We start from the raw sequence: 20646 nt of genomic DNA on the forward strand, positions 1-20646 counted from the left end.
CTCCATAATGTTTTCCACAGTGATTGTACCAATTTATATTCCCATCGAATTGCAGAAGGGTTCCCTTTTCTCCACACCCTCTCCAGCATTTGTTATTAGTAGACATATTAATGATGGCCATTCTGACTGGTGTGAGGTGGTACCTGCAGAGAGTTTTTCTTTGCTGCTCTTCTAAAGCAGGGCTCTTATTTTTAAAAGAAAAATAAAAAAGCAAATAAGCACTCCCCGTGACCCTGCAATTATTCTTCCAGGACACACAATCTTAAAAAAAAAAAATGTATATGTTTTTATTGCAGTGCCCAGAAAATACTAATGGTACCGAGTACTACATTGGATGATCTGTGATTTTACAACCACCGCCCATGGCAAGTACTGAATATCCTCACGCTACACATGAGAGGAGGTGGACCTACTCGCTCAAGGTCACACAGCTGGGATCCAGCTGACCCATGCAGTATTTGTCCCTGAACTTACTGCTCCTGGCTGGGTGGCAATAGATGCCTCCAGAGAGGAGCTCCCACAGAGCAGGGTTTCTTGATGGGAACCCCTAGGGGACATTTTGCAACATCTGGAGACATTTTTTATTGCCATATCTTGCAACTGCCCAAGGATGCCATTCAACATCCTACACACCTGTAGAGCCTCCATGACAAAGAATGATCTGGCTGCAAATGTCCACGGTGTCCAGGTATGGAATGCCTGCGATAGATGCTTCTATTTTGTAACATTTATTTATTTATTTATTTATTGTCTTTTTGCCATTTCTTGGGCCGCTCCCGTGGCATATGGAGGTTCCAGGCTAGGGGTCCAATTGGAGCTGTAGCCACCGGTCTATGCTACAGACACAGCAACACTGGGATCTGAGCCGCATCTGCAACCTACACCACAGCTCACGGCAACACTGGATCCTTAACCCACCGAGCAAGGCCAAGGATCGAACCTGCAACCTCATGGTTCCTAGTCGGATTCGTTAACCACTGAGCCACGACGGAACTCCAGCAACGTTTATATTTAATGGGGAGTAATATGTTCTGAATAATTGGGAAAAGAGGAAACTGGAGGGTGACAATGAAACAGCTCCCATTAATCATCATTCATGGCAATGTTAGCTCATACCTTTAGGCACAAAATGCTTCAGAAGCCACACCAAACCCACAATACTGTCTCCCTTAAAACTTGGGCAAGATGGGAGTTCCCATTGTGGCTCAGCAAGTTAAGAACTCAACTAGTATCTGTGAGGATTTGGGTTCGATCCCTGACCTCTCTCAATGGGTTAAGGGTCCGATGTTGCCACAAGTTGTGGCATAAGTTGCAAATGTGGCTTGGATCCTGTGTTGCTGTGGCTATGGCTGTGGCTGGCAGCTGCGCCTCTGATTTTGACTGGAAATTTCAATATGCCATGGGGTTCACCCTAAAAAGACCAAAAAAAAAAAAAAAAAAGAAAGAAAGAAAGAAAAGAAAAACCTGGGCAAGATGTGCACAACTAAGCCTCCATCAGCAGCAACCTGCCTCCTTCTTCTCCACCTCCACACCTTCACTGAAGTTCCCTCTGCCTGGAACAGCCTCTTAGGGCTGTTTCCTGCCCTCCTTCAAGGCTCATCCCTATAACCCTCTCCTCCATGAAGCCTTCCTTAAATTCTCTGTTATTGACTGCCAGAGCTGAGTTACATGGTGTATTTTCCTTACCCACCCAACCAGATTAACAGCCCTTGGAAAGCAAGCTTGGGTGCCATATTTCTCTGTGTTCTATGATTATTGTCTGAACAGACCAGGGGGCTGCAAGCTCAGAGCCTTGCACAGGCTGTGTAATGGGGGCGCCTGGGTGTGTGTGTGTGTGTGTGTGTCCGGCTTTGCATGGCTTTGTTTGGGAGAAGAGATCCGATGGGTGGGGTTGTGGGAGACAGGCTTTGGAATGCTGCACTTCTAAGTCCCTCTCTGCCAACCTGGGACCCATGCATTTGTGAGACATTCCTGTCTTTGAATAATTCCGGCTGCCTCTGTCCTTTTGGACGCCTTCCTTTGGGATCATTTCTTATGCTTCATCCAGTTGTTCCACTTCTCAGTCAGGGAACCGATGGCTGGTTCCTCACTTCCTCCTCATGGGAACCTAGCTTGTCAGGATCAGGCTCACTGAGTAGTAGGTGTTAGGAAGAGCAACAGAGTGGGTGAATGCAGAGAAAGAAGGGGAATCAAGCAGTTTTATCAGGTACTTATTATGCGGTTTGTCAGAGTTAATGGCATTTTACATCAGTTATTCATTGCTCTCTGTTGTCCAGTGTGGTGGCCACAGAGCATTTGAAACGTGGCCGGCACAAATTGACAAGTGTTCCAAATGTAAGACACACACTGTATTTTGAAGGCTTAGGATGAAAAAAGGAATCTACAATATTATTTCTATTTCTTTTTATATTGACTATACGTCAAAGTAATATTTGGGGGGGGGGGCTGCACCTGTAGCATGCAGAATTTCCTGGACCAGGGATGGAATCTGAGCCACAGTAATGACAACACTGAATCCTTAACTGCTAAGCCACCAGGGAACTCCAATAGTTGGATATATTTGGTGGGATAAAATATATTATTAAAACTAATTTCAGCTCTTTCTTTCTTTAAATGTGGCTGCTAGAAGATGTTAAATTATATCTGTGACTGTCATTATATTTTTACTAGCCAGTGCTTAGTCTCAGCAGAGCTTTCTATATTGGGACTTCTGGGTGTTGAAGAGAGCCTCCTACCTGCATTTCAATGGACTGTGATGGCTGAAATCCCACTCTAGCAGCCCCATTCCTCAATGGTCTGGAGTCCCGGGAAATTTTAAGTCTCCCTGAGGGATTTTAAACTGCTATCAGTCATCTGCACCCTAATACATATGATTGATCACAGTGCTTTTTTTTTCTTTCTTTTTTGTGGAAAGCGGGTTTTGGTATTATTGCCAAAACTGCCTCTGTCCACCAGGCCTGAATAGAAATGCAGAGACAGAGTTTTGGGTGAAGGAGAAAAACATGATTTTTATTGCTTTGCCAGGCAAAGGAAGCCACAGCAGGCTAATGCCTTACAGACTGGCCCCCATTAGGAAGACTTGAGAGGAGTAAAAAGGAGACAAACAGGATTCTGCATAAGAATCAGCGTTGGGGAGTTCATGTCGTGGCGCAGTGGTTAACGAATCCCATTAGGAACCATGAGGGTGGGGTTTGATTCCTGGTTTTGCTCAGTGGGTTAAGGATCCAGCGTTGCTGTGAGCTGTGGTGTAGATTTCAGACATGGCTCGGATCCCATGTTGCTGTGGCTGTGGTGTAGGCTGGCAGCTGTAGCTTCGATTAGACCCCCTAGCCTGGGAACCTCCATAGGCCGTGGGTGTGGCCCTAAAATTTTCTCTTTGAACCCAGCTCTGTCTTACCCAGCAGAATGTTGGGACTTATTTGAACCTCGAGGGAGAGCCTTTTGTGTGCATCTCTTCCCAATTCCACTTTCAGGGACATGAGTTTAGTAGCTTGAAATTGACCATGGTGGCTGCTTACACCACAGAAATTGACAAGTATTACAATCGGGCTTTTTTCTTTTTTTTTCTTAGAGAGTCTGTTGTTAAACATTTACCAGCACACCACTGGCCTGACCTGTGTTCATACTTTAAATCAGGAGTCACAAGGTAATCTCTCACAGGGGACTCATGGGACACCCAAAGGGTGAGGCTGTCACAGGGCACTGGTGGGCTGTGTGATCTTTCTAAAGCCATCAACTACGACAAGCTCTTGTTATTATGTGGGCTATGGACCTAGTGTTAACATCTTCTGCTTTCTTTCAGAGCAGCTGCAAAAATCCAGAATTTTACGTGAAATCTAATTTTAAAATGCTGGCAACAGATCCAAACATTTTTTAAAAAACATTGCCCTGGCGAAAAACAAGACAAAACAAAACTCTCATCTGTTGGCTGGTTGGGCCAAAGGCTGCCAGTTTGTGATTTCTAGTTTTAACCAAAAACCTCCACTGCTTTATGTCATTGTTCCTTTCACTGAATTCCCTCCTACTTTTTAAAATCCAGCTTGAAAGACAGCTTCTCCACGTTTCATTCCTGAGCCTTCCATCCATAAGCCATCTTCTGAACACTAAGAAGATGGCTCTGAATACATAAGTATTTAATTTCTTTGTCTTTATTATTATTATTATTATTATTTGTATTTTTAGGGCTGCACCCACAGCATATGGATGTTTCCAGGCTTGTGATCAAATCAGAGCTGCAGCTGCCAGCCTACACCACAGCCACAGCAAAGCCAGATGTGAGCCACATCTGCAGCCTACACTGCAGCTCACAGCAATGCCAGATCCTTAACCCACTGAGTGGGGCCAGGGATTGAACCCACATCCTCATGGATACTAGTCAGGTTTGTTACTGCTAAGCCACAAGGGGAGCTCCTGTAAATATTTTCTTTAAGGCAATCTTATGTGTTATAAGTATTTTCCCCTGAAGACAATACGTATGGGTTTGATATTATTTATGCACACATTTTTCTCCTCTGGTAGCTTGTAACTTCCTTGAAGATCAAGATCTACGTCACGGTCATCTTTGTCTCCCTGGAAATGTTCAGCCAGCCTCTTGTACATAGTAGACATCCAATTGAGATAAAATTTACAACTGGAAAATCAGTAGATGTTAATTTGAATTACACTTTATTCTTGCCTTTAGAATTGTGACTTTTGTACTTAGGCAGAAAGACTAGAAGTTTCTTTTTTTTTTTTTTTTTAAATAATCACATCTTTTAATTTAAATAATTGCAGCTAGAAGTTTTGATGGGACGTTTCGAGGCCACTGAGGAAATTTTTCATCTTTCCTAGTTTTGTGAGATAAAACACCCAAGGGAAACTTTTACTGTCTTGTGTGTGTTGATGCATGTGAACAGGTATCTCTGCAATAAGCTGTGTGGTGCAAAGAGGGAACTTCCCATAGTCACGGTTAACTGAGATGGTAGAAATTCATAGCATTTTCCTATTGAGTTCAACTTTTTTCTTACCCAGAATGAAACTTACTAAGACCAAAACATATGATTACTAATAGTTGTACTTAAAATAATTTTTAAATGCCTTTTAATTGTAAAGCATACTGTATTGTAGAGCAAAATTTACAAGCATACAAACACTTTGGTGCAAATCTCAAAATTCAACTGTTACTACGTCCTCCCCTCACTTTCCTATGTTGTTTTAAAGAAACACTTTTTAGTTTTCTCTCTCACGTTCCAGAGCGATAGGTTTATAAAGCTTGCAGCTTTGCATCTCTTAAAATTCCCTTGGGATCTTCGAATGTCCTTGGATAATCTTTCCCTGGCTGCTTTCTGCTAATTTTAGAAAAGAATTAGTAGTTATCACTAAATTCTGAGAATTACAAGGGTTCCTTTCCTTCTGTGGAGAGGGCTAGCTACGTGCCCTCTCTTTCCTTCAGTAGTATTTTTTTTTTTTTTCTAAGCAGGACAAATAGAGACTTCTGCTCTTCGCTGGTTTCTGTTTTCTGTTAAAGAACTTAGAAAAACTCCAACCTTATCAGCATTCTATATTAAAAATAGATTTAAACAAAATAACAAAATGAATTAACACATAATTAAACACAGAGCCACAAGATTTCTCCTCACATGAATGATTAACTATTATTTGCATCCTCTGGGACAAGACAGTAAAAATGAAAGTGTAGGCTGGTCCTTCTTTCCAAACCTACTTACAAGTGTTTTTTAAACAGAGGACCTACTTTGAGCTATTGCACAAATTTTTTTTTTTGTCTTTTTAGGGCTGCACCTGCTGCATATGGGGGTTCCTAGGCTAGGGGTGGAATTGGAGCTACAGCTGCCAGTCTACACCATAGCCACAGCAATGTGGTATCTGAGTCGTGTCTGCAACCTACACCACAGCTCACAGCAATGCCAGATCCTTAACCCACTGCGCGATGTCAGGGATTGAACCTGCATCCTTGTCAGATTCGTTTCTGCTGAGCCATGATGGGAACATCTATCGCACACTTTTTTAAATCGTAAAAATTTAATCTGAAAATAGAAACACTCTATAAGTGTTGTTTAAACATAAGTTGAATTTTTTCCCATGGTGCAGAGAGATTTCAACTCTGCTAGCCACTCAAGCCTCCTATTTCTAAAGCTTTGAAGAGTCATGCGCATTATGTACAATCTTGTAAAATAGGTAAAGCATTCATTCAACAGATACATGTTGATGGTCTGCTCTGGGCAGGTCTGCTCTGGCCAAAATAGACAAGGCTAAGTCTTACCCTGTGCTGTCAACAGTGTGTAGCCACACAGGGATTAAACCTATAATTTGGACACCATCACTATCACATTCTAACCTCAATTCTTTTTTTTTTTTTGCCTTTTTTAGGGCCCCACCCATTGCATATGGAGATTCCCAGGCTAGGGGTCCCAGCTGCTGGCCTACACCACAGCTATAGCCACAGCAATGTGGGATCTTAGCTACGTCTGTACACCACAGCTCACGGCAATGCCGGATCCTTAACTCCCTAGGTGAGGCCAGGGATCGAACCAGCATCCTTGTGGATCCTTGTCCGGTTTGCTAACCACTGAGCCATAGTGGGAATGCCATTCTTAAACAGCTCTGAGATGTAAAGCATTTGCTTTCAATTGCCAGTAAGAGGAGATTGCCATCACAGCCAAGACCTAAGTTATTAAAGCTGGAAAGGAAACTCTGCAGAACGTATACCTTCACTATCAGTGTCAGTTCACTTGATCAGCTGAAGTCCCCAATCTCTGCCCTTTATATATTACCTTCTGCTGCACCATATTAGACTGATCATCCCTAAAATAGACAGTCACTGGATGTGTGTGATGGAGACACACCTGTCACCCCAATGAGGATCATTAGCTTTTGCCTTTGCTCCTCTTAGATAAGCACCTTGAACTTAAACGTTTAGGAGGTTTCCTTCATCAAGGCTGGAACTAATTGTTTTGAAACAGTGTAAGTTAAATGGCGAGTTTTGTTGTGTCATTTATATTGTTAGTGTCCACCCCCTCATATACTTTCTGATTATTTAATATTGTCCTTCAGGATAGTGATCTATCTATCTATCTATCTATCTATATATCAATCAATCAATCATCTCTCTACATGTATATATATAGACACACACACACACACATACATATATATATATATATATATATATATATATATATAGACTGTCCTAAAGGTATATTTATATGCCAGGAAGTCATTGACTGCAGTGGGGGAGGGACAGCCTTAGATGATCTGAATCCTACCCCTTCTTTGACTGCTAAGGGATCGGAGGCTCAGAGAGGTGACATGGATTCCGAAGAGTACACAGTTGGTCATGGAGCAGGATCCTACTTCTTGGTCTCCACAAGAAGAATGATGCTCTCAGTATTCCAATCCCATGTTTTATGGCTTCTTATCTTGTTACGCTAGTACAGTTATAGTGGTGGAATATTAACTTCACTAAGGCAATCTGTTTACCAAATCTGAAAGTTTTCAGTTTTCTTTCACGAAGGACACTCTGCTCGGCTCAGGATGGGTTTTAGCTGGCTCATCTTCATGGACAACATTGGCCACTTGAGCATTAACTGAAAGAGGTATTCTGTTTACAGCAGCTGATTTGGCAGAGAGCAAAAGAAAAGGGAAACCAAAAGGTGCTGGAGTTAGCACGTGCTGCTTCTTCCCTCTGCTCTGAGAGTTAGCTGATCTAGGGCCTTTGTACCTCTTGTTTTTGATCTACTGAGGAAAATGTGGTTACCTGGCCAGAAAGAAGTGGCTGGAAACAGAACGGCCCAGACTTTGAAAAGTTGCATATGCCAGATACGTCAGTGCCTCTCTTACCTATTAAGTTGTACCACATAAAATTGTCACTATTGCATCCCTTGGGACCTACAAAAATAGTCATCTAATACAACTAAATCTAATATAATTTTTCTTTTCCTTTCCTCCCTCTTATCCTTCTAAGTGCTTGCAAGTATTTTTTCCTGGCTTGGTATAGGATCAGTTATTTGACATCACCCAGTTTGAGTTTATTCTCTCTCCCTTATCATTAAAGGCTTTCAGGCTCAGAATCAAAGATTTGCTTCTTGAAAGGCATTAACTGGATTCAACTTAGGTTGGATTGGTTAGAAAATCAAGAGTTGAGCACTATTTCCTCACTGGAAGTGATTCAATCCAGTGACTGGGATCGATATGCTTCATATCAATATATCTCTAGAGATAGATGATACTGCTCTCTTGAGGTGGAGACATGGCACCTCTGTCTTATCACCCAGAAGAATATTGTGCCTTGATCTCTGCCGCCCATGTGCCTGAATGGAGCACTTTGGTTTTCATCGGAAAAAGAGGCTGCCTTTGCATTCATCAGATAACCAACCTTGTGTGTGATCCATGAGCAGCAGCCAACTCTTGGGAGGCCTATTGGCCGTGGAGAGGCAAATAATCCTACCAGAGTCACCGAGTTCTTAGGACAATTCTCAAAATCTCAGTTGACAGTCCCTTCATCCTTAGATAGAGAAGCCAAGGAAACTTGCCTAATATCAGAAATGTATGCAAGGTTGTCCATGAAAACCCTTAAGGCCTTGTTATAGAACTAGTTCTTGGTTGTAGAAATAGAACAATAGGACGACAATTCTGGGTAAGTAATCAGGGTCAACTAACATTGGGGAGGGGGAAGGCAGGATGAATTGAAAAGTTATTGGATGCTTGTTTTTCTTCCTTTTTTAAAATTATTGTTGATTTATAACATTTTGTTAGTTTCAGGTGTACAATAATGTGATTAGGTTTTATATATATATACACATATATTTGTTGTCATTGTTGTTCGTTTTGGTTTGCTTTTTAGGGCCACACCCGGGGCATATGGAAGTTCCCAGACTAGGGGTTGAATCAGAGCTGCAGCTGCTGACCTATGCCATAGCCACGGCAATGCAGGAACTGAGCTGCATCTGAGTCTTATGCCACAGGTCACGGCAAAACCGGATCCCCAATCTAGTGAGGCCAGGAATTGAATACACATCCTCACGGATACTAGTCAGATTTGTTTCCACTGAGCCACAATGATAACTCTGTTTTTGTATAATTGTTTCAGATTCTTTTCCATTACAGGTAATTACAGGATATTGAATATAGTTCCCTGTGCTGTATGGTAAGACCTTGTTGCTTATCTATTTTACATATAGTGGTATGTGTCTGTTAGTTCCATACTTCTCATTTAGCCCTTCTCCCCTTCACACTTTTCACTTTGGTAATCATAAGTTTGTTTTCTATGTGTGTGAGTCATAAATGAATACATTCACTTGTATTTTTTTTAATATTTCACATATAAGTGATATCATAGGTTTTTTTTTTCTCTGACTTCTTTACTTAGTATGATAATCTCTAGGTCCATCCATGTTGCTGCAAATGGCAATATTTCACTCTTTTTTATGGCCAAGTAATATTCCATTGTATGTGTATACCATATCTTCTTTATCCATTCATCTATCAATGGACATTTAGGTTGCTTTCATGTCTTGGCTATTGTGATGCTATAAAAGGGGGTGCATGAATCTTTTCATATGAGAGTTCTCATCTCTTCTGCATATATGTACAGGAGTGGGATTGTTGGATTACATGGTAGCTCTGTTTTTAGTTTTTTTTAAAGAAACCTCTATACTGTTTTCCCATAACAGCTGCACCAATTTATATTCCTACCAACAATGTAGGAGGGTTCCCTTTTCTCCACACCCTCTCCATCATTTATTATATATACATTTTTTGATGATAGCCATTCTCACTGGTATGAGGTGATACTTCATTATAGTTTTGGTTTGTATTTGAGTAACGATTAGCTATGTTGAGCATCCTTTCATGTACCTTTTGGCCATCTGTATATCTTCTTGGGAGAAATGACTGTTTAGGTCTTCTGCCCATTTTTTGATTGGGTTGTTTGAAAGATTTTTTTGGCCATGCTTCATGGCATATGGAAGTTCCTGGGCCAAGGACTGAATTTGCACCACAGCAGTGACCCAAGCTGCTGCAGTGACAATGCTGGATCCTTAACCTGCCATACTACAAAGGGACTTCTTGGTTGTTTGTCTTTTTGATATTGAGTTATATGGGCTGTTTGTATATTTTGGATATTAACCTCTTGTTGGTTGCATCCTTGCAAATATCTTCTCCCAGTCCATAGGTTGTCTTTTCATTTTATTTATGGTTTCCTTTGCTATGCCAAAGCTTATTAGTTTGATTAGGCTGATTTGTTTATTTTTATTCTTGTTTCTTTTGCCTTGGAAGACTGATCTAAGAAAATATTGCTATGACTTACGTCAGAGAATATTTTACTTATGTTCTCTTCTAGGAGCATTATGGTGTCATGTTTTATATTTGAGTCTTTAAGACACTTTAAGTTTATTTTTGTATATGGTATAAGGGAGTCTCCTAATTTCACTGATTTACATGTCCAGGTTTCCCACTACTTCTTGCTGAAGAGACTGTCTTTTCTCCATTGTATATGCTTGCCAACTTTGTTGAAGATTAATTGACTGCAGGGTGTGGGTTTATTTGTCTCTCTGTTCTGTTCCATTGATCTGTATGTCTGTTTTGGTGTTGATACAATACAGTTTTGATTACTATAGCTTTGTAGTATTGTCTGAAGTCTGAGAAAGTTATGCCTCCAGGTTTGTACTTTTTCCTCAGGATGGTTTTGGCAATTCTGGGCCTTTCATGGTTCCATATAAATTTTTGGATTATTTGTTCTAGTTCGGTAGAAAATGTCATAAGTGATTTGAAAGGGATCATGTTAAATCCTAGATTGCTTTGAGTCACATGACCATTTTAACAATATTAATTCTTCCTATCCAAGAGCCTGGGATATCTTTCCACTTCTTTGAATCATCTTCAATTTTCTTTATCAATGTTTTATGGTTCTCAGAGTATAGGTTTTCCACCTCCTTGAACAAATTTATTCCTAGGTATTTTATTTATTTTTTGAGGTGATTTTGAACAAGATTGTTTTTTACTTTCTCTTTCTGATATTTCATTGTTAGTGTAAAGAAATGCGACCAATTTCTGTATATTAATCTTGTATCCTGGATGCTCTTGCTCTTCTTTTAGGCATTGAGTTGATCTGATTAGTGAAGCCTGGTCCTGGAGTTCCCTTTGTGGCTCAGTGGGTTAAGAACCCGCCACAGTGTCCATGAGGCTGTGGCTGCAATCCCTGGCCTTGCTCAGTAGGTTAAGTATCGAGTGTTGCCACATGCTGCAGCCAGGTTGCAGATGCAGCTTGGATCCCACATTCTGTGGCTGTAGTGTAAGCTAGCCGCTGCAGCTCCAATTCAGTCCCTAGCCTAGGAACTTCCATATGCTGCAGGTGTGACTGTAAAAAAAAAAAAAAAAAAAAAAAAAACCAAAAAACCCCCAAAAAACAGAAAAACAGAAAAACAAACAAACAAACAAAAACCCTGGCCTTAAGAGAATCACTACCTTGGCTGTGATTGGACCAATGACCTTTAAGATTCTTCCTAAGTTCTAGAAACCCTATAATGCAACCTAAAGCACTCATCCTTCTCCGCCCTTCACTGGCTGAAACATAATCCAAGACACTGTCTTTTTATGCAACCAGCACATGTTTATTGAGGACCTAACTTATTCTGTGCCAGGGGATGACAAGTGTGGTCTCCAGATCAGCAGAATTAGCATCACCCAGAAACTTGTGAGAAACCCAAACCCTTAGGCCCACCCACGACCTGCTGGACCAGAAGCCCTGGGAACAGGGCCCAGTGTCTGTATCCCAACAAGCCCACCAGGTGATTCTAAAGCAACTATAAAGATGGAGAATGACTGTTCTGGGCATGGGACATGGCCAAGAAAACAACACTGTTGGACATGGCTTCGGTGGCTTTGTTCCTGTGTGGTAAAAGTCATAAAATGTGCCTGACAAACTGTTGCTTAGAAAAAAATTCTTTAAGGTTGCCAACCAATGAAAAGGAGACCACATTGATGAAATGAAGAATTTATGTTTTGGTGAAATGTCACCATGGCCTCTGAAGCTAGGCCACATATTAGGAAATTCTGGAATTGTTTAACCATGATGTAATTTGTAATTTTCCTGTGAACAAGTATAAGAGCCTTGATGAAGATTTTTCCTCTTTGCCCTTGTTCTTAATTATAGCCTGTAATAGAGTTTTGGTTCTAGAAAATAATACCCCTTGGTGTCGCCTCCACCCAAAACCTGAGGATAGAGCTGAAGAACTCTTTTGTCAGTGTTTTTAACAAAGCATGACCAGTTTGGCCTTAGGTTTGTCCCCCACCCCCGACCCCCACTGCCTCCTCCTTCTTTCCTTCATTTCTTCCTTATTTTAAAATCTGATGAACTGTATGAGTCGTCTCTATCCTCAGGCACTCATCTAAATTTATCTCACATACCTGGCACAGCAGGTTAAAGATCTGGTGTTGCCACTGCTGTGGCTCAGGACACTTCTGTGACATGGGTTCGATTCCTGGCCCGGGAACTTCCACACGATGCGGGTGCAGCCAAAAAAGAAAACAGAAGAAAAGAAAGAAAGAAACAAAGAAATAATAAAGGAACAGTTTTGGTTTATCAACATTAAAACACATATTGTGATGAAGGAATCTTTATAAATCACCATAGAAGTTATGCCTTCTGACTCTTCCCCTTTGCAGGTAGGGCCAAAGTTTGAAGAGGTGGAGTGATGTGGAATTAGAGCCAATATATTTTCAAGAATTTCTGCCTCCTAACCTCATGCACATCCACTAAGTAGCACATGTTGTATGCCCTAGTCACCCATTTTGCTTGACCTGTTTTCATCTGTACCCATGGAGAACTGGATCTGAAGACTACTCTGAGGTCGGCCAAGTTTATTGCTGACCTTTATCTGGTTACCCTTGCAGGGCTGTCTCCTCTTCCATCTCTTTGGAGTCACCATCTAAATATACTTCCAGAGGAGGCTTTGAAGTTCTGCCCTGACATATCCAGGGCAGAAGAAAAGCTCCAGTGGTAGAATTTCGTGTGTCAGTAGTCTGGTGAGGCATGGGGAGCTCCGGGCCATCCTTCGTAGAATTGGGTGGATCTGGTAGACCAGTAGGACCTTCCTGCCTGAGCTTCCACCAATGCCTGGGATGTGAATGTCCATGTCCACCCTAACGTGATGATGGCAGCATGTGCCTCGCACTTCCCTTCTGGAAAATTTCAACAGAACTTATTCTAGCAATTGGGATAGCTATTGCTCTTTTTTTCTTTTTGTCTTTTGTGCTTTTAGGGCCTCACCTGTGACATATGGAGGTTCCCAGGCTAAGGGTCTAATCAGAGCTGTAGCTGCCGGCCTACGTCAGAGCCACAGCAACGCCATATCTGAGCCGCGTCTTCGACCTACACCACTGCTCATGGCAACACTGGATCCTTAACCCACTGAGTGAGGCCAGAGATCGAACCTGCAACCTCATGGTTCCTAGTCGGATTCGTTTCCACTGTGCCACGATGGGAACTCCAACTGTTGCTCTTTTTCAAATCTTTCAAAGCTTAAGATTTTACAAAAAAGGAATTTCTCTCCCAATAGATGAGTGGCATATAAATGCCCAATAGGAGACACTTCCTATGTGGAACTGATTCTCTTTGAAAAACAGAATTCATCTAGGTAGACCACAGAGAGGATTTTTAGGGAAGTGAAACTATTTGTTTGCTACTATAATGATGGATATATGTCATTATATATTTGTCAAAATCTACAGAATGTAATAGATTCAGAATGAGCCCTAGTGTAATCTGTGGGCTTTGGGTGATGGTCATGTGTCAATGCAGGCTCATCACTGTAACCAATGGACCACTCTGGTGTGAGGTGCTGTTAGAGGGTGAGGCTATGCATGTGTGGGGACAAAAGGTGTATGAGAAATCTCTGTACCTTTTGTTCAACTTCGCCATGAACCTGAAACTGCTCTAAAAATAATCTATTTAAAAATTTAAATTTATCCTTAGAGAATGGAAATATGATTTTTACAACAAATGTTTTCTCCTTTAATCTATGTAGCACACATCACCCCTCAGTGGAGAAATTAATTGTTAGAGGAATTTGGATATCAGTCAAATACCATTTTAAAAAACATAGTTGATTCAGTGCATAAAAGACAAGTTAAATAGATAAGGAGACAAGGCCACTTAAACTGACCCATCTAACTATGCACATGTCCATTTAGTTAAGCTGAGAGAAAGCTTTAGAAAAATGAAAAACAAACACCCAACCCTCCCTCAACTTAGCAATAGGAAAACAACAACAACAACAAAAAAAACCCAAAAAGCCAAAAAAACCCAACCTGGTCAGCAATTTCTTATTCAAGATGCTGGTGATCTGTCAGAAAGAAGGTAATGATATAGAATATGCTAGAAAAAAAAGACGATAATAAAGGGTTTGTTTTATTTCATTTCAGTGAGGTCTGAGGTTTCCAAAATCGCCTACTTTTTTCTGCAAGCAGACCTGTAGGATTTAAATTCCTGATCTAAATTACTGACGGCCAACCCCCCCATCCCAACCTCCCCCAGACCCAGCTCCTGCTGCTCTCAATGCAGTCTGGTGGCCGCCTTCGAAGGCTATTTCCAAGTCCATCTGGTTCTTTCAGAAATAGTCTTGTTTGTTGTCTTTTCAGGGACATGCTATTTATTCAACCCCCCCTTTCCCTTCTGAGAGAGAAAGCTTAACATTTTTTTCTTCTTCTTAAAAAAAATTTTTTTTTTATCTGCTTTTCTTTATCACCATTGAGAAGAATGAAAACTCCGAAGGCCAAATAAAGGGAGACTTAAAACCCGGCCGAGAAAAAGGCGGCTGCGGAGGAGGGAGCCTGCCCGGGGCCATCTCGGGCGGCTCGTCACCCACATTCCTGGGCCGCCTGCGACGCCCCGACACCGCCTGTCATTTCCTCCACCGGGGGCTGGTCGCTGAAAGCCTCCGGGCGACGTGGGTGGGCTGCTGTGAAGACACAGCGTCTCGTCCCATTCAGGAACTGCCCGGGGGCCTGGCCCCGCGGAAGGCGGGCTGGGTGTTGTTTAAGTAAATAAACTGGTCCGAGGCGGGCGGCTGGGCCCCCTCCCTCCGCGGCCCAGACCGGGAAGGGCCACCGGCCGGAGCCACCGCCGCCACCCACGGCGCGGGCGGGACCGCGGTCCCTCCCTGGCCTTGCCAGTAAACAGAGAAGCTCTATCTTTGTCCCCTGCCCCAGGGAGGCACGGGGGCCCTTCATCTGTTTTTTTTTTTTTTTTTTTTTTTTAGATGGTCTCTGCGGTTCTCTCCGGCCCACCAACTGCCCTAGAGGCTTCTCAGTGGCCCATTAGCATCTCCTGCTCTGGAGGCTGAGAGCAGGGTGGCTCGAAGGGTGGTCCTGGGCCCGCAGCACCGCCAGTGCTGGACACTTGGGAGCAAGGCCGTTCTCAGGCCCTGCTCTGGACCTGCAGAACCAGAAATTCTGGGAAGAGGGCCCAGTCTGTTGGGCTTCAAGGCCCCTTCAAGGAGATAGAAGTCAAAGCCTCTGGCCAAGACAAGAAGGACCCTTATCATCGCCCCACTCCTCTCATTGTAATGCCCCCTCCCCTGCCTTAAGCAACCTGGCCTGCTCCTTCCTGCCCCTCCTAGGAAAGGTCTGTGGCCCACCTCTCACACTACTCCTATGGGGGCCTTATACACCCCCAACCAACCAGCAAGTGTATCAAAAGACCTTATCTTTCCCCCAACCAATCAGCCGGTCAGCAGGTGTATCGCTAGACTGCTCCTCTACCTGGGTTATAAAAACAGACATAACCACGCGGTCATCTTTTGACTCTCCCTGATCATCAGGAAGCTGTCCCGCTGTGCTTGCAATGTCTCTTATCGCAATAAACTCTCCTTTCTCCATGCTCAATAAATTCTTGTTTCTTCTCCCCCCAATATGAGTCAGGAAATTCTTCTTCGCAGCCACGCACGTGCACAGACCACGACACAGCTGACGTTTCTAAGTTGCCCGGTGATTCCATGCATACCCAGCGTGTGAAGCCAGGCTGCTGGCGACCCAAGAGCAGGGCTTCTATCTATTCTGGGCTCTCTGGGTCCCCAGGCCCTCAGAAAGCTGTCCAGCCCTGAACAGATGCTCAGTGAGTGTTTTATGGATGAACAGGTGGTGCATGGAGGAGCACCAGCTAATGCGTTTGCATTGGTGTTTTCTTTTTTTCCTTTTCTGCCCCTGCCCCATGTTGTCCCCTCTATTCCAACCAAGGGCCCAGAGTTTGTCACTGGGTTTTGCCATCCACTTGTCTTTTTGAGGGGATCAAAGGCAGACAAGGTCATGGGGGGTGGGGGTGGAGCGGTGTCGTGGGACAGAGAAATGTCTCTTCCAGGACTGTGAAGATCTTCCCTCCCTACAAGTGTCCCTCCTATAGCTGAGGTTATACACACGCAGACGTGTGCTCCCTCCCTCTCTCACACTCTGTCTCAAAGCCAGGAGATAGATAGATAGATAGATAGATAAACTAATGCAAAGTACTACAAAAGTCCCTGACCACGAAAGATCCAGCATTCGGGTTGGTCCACTTCACCTGGTTATCACTGCCTGAAGCCACCTGGTGTTCAGGGTCCTTTTTGATGCCTTTGTACTGCTGCCAGGTCTCGTCCCAGGAAAGCTGCTCCTGACACGTACTGCACATCTACTATGTGTCAGATACTGGGGAAGGGTGTCTGTGACCAACAAAAACAAGTGAGAGTCTGTGCTCGTGGCATTTCCACTTCACATTAAGGAAGACCAATAATTAAATCATTTCAATAAAATGATTTCCCAGAGTTTTTGACTTAGCAGGCCTGAGAACTGGATTCCTAACAAGAGTCCAGCTGAGGCTGTACTTGGCAGCCCAAGGACAGCTCTTCAAGCAACCCTGAACTCCAGATTTTGTGCAAATGTTAGAAAGTTTTTTTTTTTTTTTCTTTTTAAGGCTGAAGCTGAGGCACATGGAGATTCCCAGGCTGGGGGTTGAATCAGAGCCGCAGCCATTGGCCTACTCTGCAGCAACAGCCATGCCTGATCTGAACCGTGTCTGCAACCTACACCACAGCTCACGGCAGTGCTGGATCTTAGAGCCCACTGAGTGAGGCCAGGAACTGAACCCACGTCCTCATGGATACTAGTCAGGTTCTTAGCCTGCTGAGCAGCAAGAGGAACTCTAGGAAAGTGCTAGTTCAGATCCTTTCAATTACATACCATCTTGGGACATGTCTTGTTACCTTGATCTGTTATTATCTATTTCACTGGTTTAGCAGGATTACTTCTTGTCTTTCTAGCTGGCTGTCCAGTTTCTGGTGGATAAGAACATCTTATGTGCTTTTTCCTTCCTGTACTTCTTAGCTCAGTGGGCTTTGTACACACTGGTGGTTCCATCTGGGGCCATGTTGCTCCCAGGAGACGCACAGAGACCTCTGGAGACATTTTTGGTTATTACAAAACTTGCAGGACGCAGGAGCAAGGTGCTACTGACCCCTAGTGGGTGGAGGTCCGGGAAGCGGCTCACTTCCTACCAGTGCACAGGACGCCCACCACCCAACACAGAATCACTTAGCCCCAATGGCAATAGTGCTTTGGCCTAGGGAGACACTTTGGGTTCTCCCCATAGCAGTGTCCTCCTAACAAGCCAGTGCCTGCTAAACCAGAGGAGCTACAACAGCTCAGCACAACTGTGGGGATCGCTCCCCCTTGTCCACCAGCCAGCATGGCTCCTCCTCTGGGGCCAGACACATCATTCCTTCTCCCTTGTGTGTAACAATAAAATCTGACCTGACTTATGCACATGGGGACATGGCCTCACACCTCTCTTTAGCTTTGGAGACCAGATTTCTGGATACTGAATTCCAAAATCATCACTATTTTTTTTTTTTTTTTGCTTTTTAGGGCTGCACCTGAGGCATATAGAGTTCCCAGGCTAGGGGTCAATTGGAGCTGCAGCTGCAGCCTACACCACAGCCACGGCAATGCGGGATCTGAGCAGCATCTGTGACCTACACCACAGCTCATGGCAACACCAGATCCTTAACCCACTGAGTGAGGTCAGGGATGGAACCCGAATCCTTGTGGATACTAGTCGGATTCGTTTCCTCTGAGCCACAGCAGGAACTCCCCGTCATTATTCTGATCATACTTCAGGTCATTGGTTCTTTCCGTGTCTCCAGGGACTCCGGGTCCAGCCTGCATCAGCCAGCATGGCTCTGCTTGAGGTCCCAACCAGACTTTTGTGATGAAAGGGTCTTGATGAGGAGAAAAGCATGCAAACCACCACTGGCCATCCTCTAGCTCTAACTTGGCTCTTTGCAAGGGGCAGAGTAGGGATGTTCCTGGAATGGTGATGAGTAACTGCTATTCTAATGACTGGTGTCCCCCCTAGGGTGGCTCTATGGAACAAAGATCAAAACTGGAAATTTCCTGGCTTCTAGCCCCGCTACATTGAAATAATTAAAATGGAAAGTCATGTTTGAAGGTTGGGTTAACTTTGATTCTGGTGGCCAGTGTGATGCTGAAGGAACCTGATTGACGGAGGAGGGTGGAATGGCTTTGTAACAACTGGTTTGTGCAGCTCATGAAACTGTCTCTGGTCAGGAAGCTGCCTCTGAAACACCTGCTCACTTTGCTTCATCCTGCCCAAGAAGGTGCCCAAATGGGATTGGTTCACACATCAGAATGGTTAGTATTCTATTAACCAAGGGCAAAGTCTAGCCTTCACTGGGGAAGGGTGCTTCTCTGCAGGGCTTATGGACCTTCCTTGGAAACAAAGAGCACTTTGAAGCCCCCTCCCCTCCCCCACCACTCTGAGTACAAAACTGAACCATTAACGACAAGAATCACCGACACAGTGTCTGATGAACATTCTTTATTTATTTTTTGAAGAGCCGCGCCTGTGGCACATGGAAGTTCCCAGGCTAGAGGAGCAGCCAGAGGATCCAAGCCACATCTGCAACCTACACCCCAGCTCATGGCAACGCTGGATCCCTGACCCACTGAGCAAGGCCAGGGATTAAACCTGCATCCACATGGATACTAGCTGGATTCATTTTCACGGCACCACAATGGGAACTCCCTTGCTAGCTTTTCTCATTCAAGCACACTTCCTTTCTACTGACACTTGCCTCTTGAATTATTGGCTTATGAGTGGTGAGCAGCTGAACCTGGGTTCTGTTGCATCCTGGAGTGGGCAGTGGCAGAGGCAGGGAAGAAGGCACTAGGCTGGTGGTTTTAAGAGAGACCATGGGCAGCGTGGGGGGGATGTTGTTCCATGCAAAGAAATGGCCACTGGTGCTTGAGAGCTTCGAGGACTAACATCTAATGCCTCTTCCTCTTGTTACCTTGTAATTCCTCCAGGTTACTGCTTAAGATCATTAAGCATGACCATCTCCTTCCATTATGGCTTAGAGAAGACCCGGGCCCTGCGGTTGGACAGAGTGATATCTTGGAGCAGCAAGGTGGTGACGAGAGGGCTGGGGGAGAGTGGGAGAGCTGCTATTTGCAGAAATGCACGAGAAAGGATATTCTTGGAATTCCGCAGGAAGGACACTCAGATTACAGCAATTTGAACATTACTGGGGAAGGGCAAACTCAACCGCTACAAAGCTCAGGGACATCTGTGTGACAGGTGTTTTCAGACATGCAAGAGTTTTAATACCCGAAGATTGTGTTGAGAGACGCTGGTGGGATGAGGTGTCCTGGGGAGAAGCAGCTCGAGGCCATCAGAACGGGCCGGGCTTCAACTGGCTAGGCCCATGGTTCTCAAATAGGGTGATTTTGCTTCCCAGGGGGACATTGGGCAATGTCTGAAGACACACTTGGCTGGGGACACAACTGGGGAGGCGGGGGGCTACTGACGTCCAGTGGGTATGAATCAGGGATGTTGCTGGATATCCTGCAATACACAGGATAGAATTATTCAGCTGAAAATGTTGATTGTACAGCGTTGAGCAACCCTGGGCTTGTACAGAGAGAGAGAGAAAGAGAGAGAGAGAGAGAAGCTTCTTGAGAAAGACTTCAAGACAAGTGTCATGTGGGAGAGCCAGAATGGTGCAGGAGGTCTGTGCGAGATTCCATTCCACTGAGGAAAGCATTGCAGACACAAGCCACCCGAGTCTGCTTGGGATGTGCTGGCCTGGGTCCTACTCTGCAAATTTAGCATCAGGGGAGAGCTAAATCCTAGAATATTTAGTCATGCGTGTGTGACTCTGAGTCTATCTCTCCCAGCCAGGGCTTTTGAAGGAGGATTGGATGATGTTCTGTAGTGAGGGGACGTGAAAATCCCCACTCCTTCCTTGGGGGACCTGGAAGAATACTCCCTTAGCTGGAACCCTGCCAGGCCCCTGCTGAGTGTGGTCGGACCTAGGGGCCTTGGGGATCAGTCCTTCCTTTGCCAGAAACATCGCTGTTCACAACACAAAAATAGCTCTGTCAGTGCCTCCAGTGGCAAGTGTGCTGCAATGAGAACCAGGGAGAAAGTGGATTGGTCCTGACTCTGGCTGTGCCAGAGGCTAGACCCCAGCTTCAAGGACTGGATTCAGAGGCGGACAGATGGGACGATGCCTCACAGAGGGAGGGTCAGTCTAACAGAGCAAGGGGAAGCCAAGGGGCCTCCTCTGAGGGAGGGGCCTCCTGTGTCTGATTTGGGTCAGA

Source organism: Sus scrofa, chromosome 10 (genome assembly GCF_054392235.1).
Source record: "Sus scrofa isolate SSC_HxYL_T2T_F1_AM1 chromosome 10, Sscrofa_HxYL_maternal_Yorkshire_Landrace_v2.0, whole genome shotgun sequence".
Lineage (NCBI taxonomy): Eukaryota > Metazoa > Chordata > Mammalia > Artiodactyla > Suidae > Sus > Sus scrofa.